This window comes from Zea mays, chromosome 5 (assembly GCF_902167145.1).
Source record: "Zea mays cultivar B73 chromosome 5, Zm-B73-REFERENCE-NAM-5.0, whole genome shotgun sequence".
Taxonomy (NCBI): domain Eukaryota; kingdom Viridiplantae; phylum Streptophyta; class Magnoliopsida; order Poales; family Poaceae; genus Zea; species Zea mays.
Window position 1 is genome coordinate 38,156,998 of NC_050100.1, and position 6,943 is coordinate 38,163,940.

General features: G+C 38.2%; 1 long non-coding RNA gene across 4 annotated transcripts; it reads left to right on the forward strand.

Annotated features, from left to right (window-relative positions):
• The first annotated feature begins 664 nt into the window (after positions 1-664).
• LOC103635185 (uncharacterized) lies at positions 665-4,751 on the forward strand. Of its 4 annotated transcripts, none has more exons than XR_002748320.2 (6): positions 665-1,143; positions 1,222-1,349; positions 1,439-3,213; positions 3,343-3,498; positions 4,041-4,223; positions 4,300-4,751. It is a non-coding gene; the product is annotated as an uncharacterized lncRNA (long non-coding RNA). The 4 variants fall into 4 exon arrangements; XR_004849399.1 differs by having other exon boundaries at positions 693-1,143; positions 1,434-3,213; XR_002262233.3 differs by lacking the exon at positions 3,343-3,498 and having other exon boundaries at positions 683-1,143; positions 1,434-3,213.
• Positions 4,752-6,943: the final 2,192 nt, after the last annotated feature.

Consider the following 6,943-nt stretch of genomic DNA (forward strand, 5'->3'; position numbering starts at 1 on the left):
AAAATTAATTAAAACAAGTAAACATTGATCGCTAAATTGCGTGGTGATTTATTCCTTTTTAATATTGCTTGTATGTTTATTTCATGGTTTGTTTAGGTATGGACATGACTATAGTATGCAATTGTGTTCTTTGTGCTTATATGATATTAGATTCGAGTTGAAAGTCGTTTCAAATGTTTATTATTTATTTGCATTTATAATAATTTATTCAAATGTTTATTATTTATTTGGTAAAAATTTTATGCATTTTGAGTAATTTAAAAATGTATTTCGAAATAAATAAAAAAAGAAAACCCTCCCTAACCCTAAGGCCCACTAGAGGCCCATCTACCTAACTCTCCCTCCCACGCCGTCCCTGTCTCCTCCCGACATCGCCGTCGTCGCCCCCTGTAACACGTGATAGCTGTGAATGTAAAGGTCACTAATTTTTAATCAACCTCGTTTATCATGTTATTTTGTCCTGAACAAATTAATTAGAACCGAAGCCGAATGATTTCAAATCAGTTGGTTGTTCTATTTCGTAATTTGGAAAATGAAATTGGGATCCTAAGTATATTTTGGGTTGGCTCAATTGAACTCTCACAAACCTTAGAGTTTGAAATGTGTTTATAATTAACTCTCGTGAACTTTTACAAAATTTAGAAGTTAGATATTTGCACATAATATTTGTTGAAAGAAAATAGAGAAAAGGTGGGAATAATCCTTCTCTCCCTTCCTTATCCTCTCCCCACGCCACTCTCTAGCATGTTCCAGCCACCCTCTCCCTGGCATCTTCCCACCGCCGCCCCTCTCATCTCCCTCACGCCCTCTCTCTCGTGTTGCAGCTCGCTCCCCCCCTCTGCTCACCATCTCCTCCCTGGTTCCCATGGCGCCCTCCCCTTCTTGGTGGCCGACGCCCCTCCCTCCATGGAGCTCGCCTCTGCCATGGCCGCCCTCTGCCCCTCCCTTGCTGTTCTTATGGCAGCCCCTCTCCATGCCAAGCTCTCCCTCCTTCTGTGCCCAGCCCTAGCTCCCCCCAACCCCTCTCCCTGGCTGCCCTTGCTCTGGTTTTCTCCCAGCCCTAGCCGAGCTCGCCCCTGTCCTAAGTTCTCAAGGCAGCCCCTCTGTGTTTTCCATGGTCGGCACCCTCCCCATCTTTTGTAGGTGAGCCTATGTCCTTTGCTGCGGATTATGTTGTGCATATGTGAGTAAGTGCTGAAATATATATGTTCATGTGTGCAGATTGGAAGAAAGGATTCCTATGAGTGTGAGAAGAAGCAAATCCCAGCATAACACATGCTAGGTGTTCGACGAAATGTTCGAATTGGGATTGTCGTTGTTATTGTGGATCTGAGTCGCGCTTTGTATTGGTGAGCCAATTCCTTGCTCTTATTCTTTGGTTCTATGCCTGAAGTGATTAGATGTATTAAATACGATGAATCTCTTGTTTGTAGCACAGGTGTGTCGTGGTGAATATCTCTAGATCCGCGACTATGTCTGTGTGTTTTGTTCTATGGTGACGTCAGGAAAGTATCTTTCCTCTCTTTCCCTTGTCTTTGTGATGCTTAGTTGTATGCCATATGTTTGGTGAATGAATATGTATAGAAGGATTAAATTGTTTAGGCATATGCATAGCATGAATAAAATGAGTTCTTGTGTGATGATATACTGTATGGAATGTGCTGATATATGTGTATGCAAAGTATGATTAATTAGTTCTTTGTTTGCATGAAGTGAGAGTAGATTTAAAAATACTAGGTTATATGAAGTGAATGGATTCATGGTTATAATGTATAAGTAATCTATATATGTGATTAGGAAGTGTCAAGCATGAAAGTTGTAGAAGTAAATATGAACCCAATTGGAATGTTTGCTGTTTGGACTGCGTGTACAGTTTTGATTGTGCAACTAATCTAGTGAAGCAAATCATATTTCCTGTGAAAATGTTATATATAAAAGTTGTAGATAACCTCCTTATCTTGCTCATGCTAAAATTTCATTACCATAGGCCCAATAATCTGAAAGTTTTGCTTCTCCCAAGTTCAGTATCAGAATCTGTCCAGATTCTGTACAGATTTCGAAAATGGCCTTGTTTGCCCAAGTTAAACTTAGAATCAGTTCTTATAAATTATAAAGAAGTTGTAGTACTTTTCTTAAGCTTTCCAACAAGTTTTGGATCACCCTTTTTGGTGGTCTAGAAGTCAAGTTATGGTTGATTGAAATGTGATGACTGAATCTGTCCAAATCTGGACAGCAATGTTTGTTTGTATTGACTGACTTTGATATATATTGAATCAACCTAAGATGTTTATAAATGAGTTGTAGACAATTTTATAAGCTTTCTAGAAATTCTTGGATCACCTGTTTTGGATGCCTAAATCTCCAGTTATAGAGTTTTGAAGTGAGTAGTCGAATTCCGTCCAAATCTGGACAGCATTATCATTTAATACTGATTGACTTTTTTAAGTGTCTAATCTCATGGTGATGATAATACCAAAGTTGTATAGGATTTCTTAGGCTTTCCAGAAAGTCTTAGTTCACTATTTTTGGATGAATATTTTGTGAGTTGTGAACAAAACAATTGACTACTGTGTGCTGTCCAGAAAATCTGCAATTGAGCACTTGATTTTGTTCTTGTTTGGCTAAGTAGGAATAATTAGTTTTTGATTCTTGAGTGATGAAGACTTGTGGCATTTGAAATGTTTCTCCAAATGTCTTGTTGCATATGGTTGAGTTTTTTCTTTCTTAATGTGTGCTCTAAACCTATTAGTTTGGGAAGTGATGTGCCTGTACTTAGAGGGATCATCGTGATTTTGTGCTCGTGGTAGTATACAACAAAATCATGTGCTTTTATCTTAACGTCTGTTTGGTATATATTGTGTGTTTTTGTGAGAAATATATTGCAAAATCTCTCTCTCTATATATATATCTACACCTGACTCTGCAATATATAGGACATCGCTCGAATTGTTTATATGCAGGAATAGGTTGTACAAATAATTTGAAATTGACATTAACCACTAGGTGGCCACCCATCATTGTTTTTTACCATAAGGAGTCTCATTTTCCAGTTCTTACTGAATATACAAATTTATCTGAATTTCGATTGTTTTTCTGCTTGTGAACCTTTCATTGGAACGAGACACCGAGGAGGAGGCTGAGTTCAGAGCGAAGATGAAAGAGCAGGCAAACGCCCCTGATGATTTGCCGCCTCAGCTTCTCTTTGCTCATCAGGTAGTACTCCATACGTTGGCATTGGAATGGCTTTCATCTTTTTTGGCTGTATCATTTTTCTTGCACAATTGTGTTGCTTGTAAACTGTGAAGAGTGGACCACATGATGCTGACTGTTTGGTGTGAGCAGGGTCAGAGAGACTTGAAAGAAGTGCACTGGCACCCACAGATGCCGTCGATGATCATATCGACGGCAATCGACGGCTTCAACGTGTTGATGCCTAGCAACATCGATACAACCATTCCTGGCAGCACAGATACAGCAATGCCGCCAGCTGAGCCATAGGTTAGGTGTTTCTGGTAGCTCATGATTCCAGGTTCTTGCGGTGGTGAGTGTAGTTGCCATTTGTCATGTGTCGACAGTGCTATGCTGTCGTGTTGGAGCATGATGGGAAAATTTTGATTGGCTGGCGTTCTATGATAATATGGTTAGGATTTAATATGTGCATGCTATTTTTAGTTTTACCAGCATCTAATTAGATCTTGCATGAGATAAATCTTCGCTTGACTTGAGTTCATAGACTGACTATTTCAAGCTTTCAACCAGTCTTTTTAATGTAATATTTGCAGCAACTGCAATGCTGCATCTTGTATATAGTAGTATGTGCTTCATTCGATCAATAATACAATCTCTTTTGCAAGTTGACTAAGATAATTTTGCCTTAGTTGTCTCAAGACATGGTTATAGGTTTTCCCTGTGTTTTTTTGTTTTATTCATATTTTTTTCTTGTTAATAACACGTGCTCTGACAGACTGACCTTCCAATCTGAAATTAGTTTTGTTTGATTGCATCCTTGCTGAGCTTGATCTGATCCACATTTTTTCCAGGTCCCTATAAAATGGCCAAAAAGTCGTGATGTAGTATGGAAAGCAAACATTCCACACACTCACCTTGCAAAAGAGAAGTCAGACCAGAACTGGATGGTTGAAGCTGGTGAAAAAATCAAGTTTCCAGGTGGTGGGACCCATTTTCACCATGAAGCTGACAAATACATATCAAATATTGCAAATGTAAGCCTTTTGTCTTGACTCCTTTGTAAGTTTTTCCCTGAAATTCTTTTATCTGACCATCTCTACTATTTGCCAGATGCTAAATTTCAAAGATAACAATATAAACAATGAGGGGATGCTTCGTACAGTTCTTGATGTTGGTTGTGGAGTTGCTAGTTTCGGAGGATACCTTCTTTCTTCTAATGTGATAGCAATGTCTTTGGCACCAAACGACGTGCATCAGAATCAGATTCAGTTTGCACTCGAAAGAGGAATCCCTGCATATCTTGGTGTTTTGGGAACAAAAAGGCTTCCATACCCGAGTAGATCATTTGAACTAGCCCATTGTTCACGTTGTAGGATCGACTGGCTTCAAAGAGATGGGATTCTTCTGCTCGAACTAGACAGATGGAGTTTGGGAGCCTGTTAAATGATTTTGTAAAGTGTTTGCAAATATGTGCAAAACATAATAACATGTGTAGGTTTTGTGAATGATTTTGTTGTGGTGATTGTTGATGATTTATGTGATGTGGATCTATTATTGTGCAATACTAATTAAATTTGTATATCTATGTGATTATGTGTATAAAAATTGGTGATTTGTGATGCTTTTGTATATATAACAGTTGTTGAATGCTAATTAATGGTATATTATTATTATTAACGACTATAACTAGGGGCAACTTTCTGTTGGTTGCTAAATGTATAGTATAACGACTCACGATTGGTTGCTAAATCTATAGTACAACAACTCACGGTTGGTCGCTAAATATACAATATTAGCAACGGACGGTCGGTCGCTAAAAAGATGTCGGTCGCTAAAGCCTTTAGCGACGGCACTTACAGCGACCATCCTTATGGGTCGCTAAAAGTTTTTAGCGACCAACCGTAGGTCGCTGAAGGCCGTTTTAGCAACCAACGGTAGGTCGCTGTAAGTGAACCGTCGTGTAGTGAATTGCTATCTCAAATGATCATTCTATATCAAATGTGCTATTGGTTGAGTCTTTGAATTTTAATTTACTTTCCGTAGCTCAATTATGTGATTTAGGATTTTGTTGCAATTTCACGGTTGAAGATGTTATTATCTCTAGTGTTGATGGTAGCAATCTTAAGTTTAAAGGTTTTAGACATGAAAATCTTTATCTTGTTGATTTCTCATCTAATGAGGCAAAGCTCACAACTTGCCTATTTTCAAAAGCTTCACTAGGTTGGTTATGGCATAGAAGACTTGGTCATGTTGGGATGAAGCAACTCAATCGGTTAACCAAGCATGACTTAGTTCGAGGCTTAAAAGATGTGAAGTTTGAAAAGAACAAATTGTGTAGCTCTTGTCAAGCCGGTAAGCAAGTGGCAAACACTCATCCAAATAAAAGTCAAATGTCCACTCATCGACCTTTGGAATTACTTCACATGGATTTATTTGGGCCCACATCTTTTGTAAGTATTGGTGGTAATTCCTATTGTCTTGTGATTGTGGATGACTATTCAAGATTTACTTGGGTTTATTTTCTACGAGACAAATCCAATGTGTTTGAAACATTCAAGTCATTTGCTATATTGGCTCAAAATCAATTTGATTTCGACATCAAAAAGGTTAGAAGTGATAATGGGTCGGAATTCAAAAATGCAAGAATTGATCAATATTGTGATGACAAGGGTATCAAACATGAATTCTCTTCCAAATATACCCCAGAACAAAACGGTATTGTTGAAAGAAAGAATAGAACTCTTATTGATATGGCTAGGTCTATGTTAGCGGAATATAGTATATCGGATTCTTATTGGGCCGAGGCAATAAATACCGCTTGTCATTCATCAAATAGACTATATTGTCACAAGCTCTTGAAGAAAACTCCATATGAATTGCTCATTGGTAGAAAGCCAAATATCTCATATTTTAGGGTATTCGGTTGCAAATGTTACATTTTGAGAAAGGGGAGCCGGCTTTCTAAATTTGAGAAGAAATGTGATGAGGGTTTTCTTCTTGGATATTCATCAAATAGTAAGGCTTATAGAGTCTTCAACAAAACTCATGGTATTATTGAGGAAGCATATGATGTTGAATTCGATGAAACAAATGGGTCTCAAGATGAGAGTGATAATCTCGATGATGTTGGGGGAACTCAATTGATAAATGCAATGAAAACAATGGCCATTGGTGAAATAAAACCAAAGGAAGATGATGATGAAAATAGTGTGGCTGTCATTCCTTCATCCTCAACTATAAATGAGGAAGATCACCAAAGCCAACAACTCAATGAAACCATGGATACTCATGATCAAGGTACTTCAAGACCTTCGGTTCCTCCTAATGCTTCAACAAGCAATTATCAAACGGTATCAAGAATTCATCATTCCATTGTGAAGGATCACCCGGTTGATCAAATTGTGGGTGATATTAGTAAGGGTGTTCAAACTCGCTCTCGCATAGCTTCGTTTTGTGAACATTTCTCTTTTGTATCTTGTATGGAACCTAACCGTGTAGATGAAGCTCTACTTGATGTTGATTGGGTGAATGCAATGCATGAAGAATTAAATAACTTCGCTCGAAATGAAGTTTGGGAGCTTGTTGAGAGACCAAAGAACCACAATGTTATTGGTACAAAATGGGTGTTTCGCAACAAGCACAATGAAGATGGTGTGGTAGTAAGAAACAAGGCAAGATTAGTTGCACAAGGATATACTCAAATTGAAGGATTGGATTTTGGGGAGACATTTGCTCCCGTAGCAAGATTAGAAGC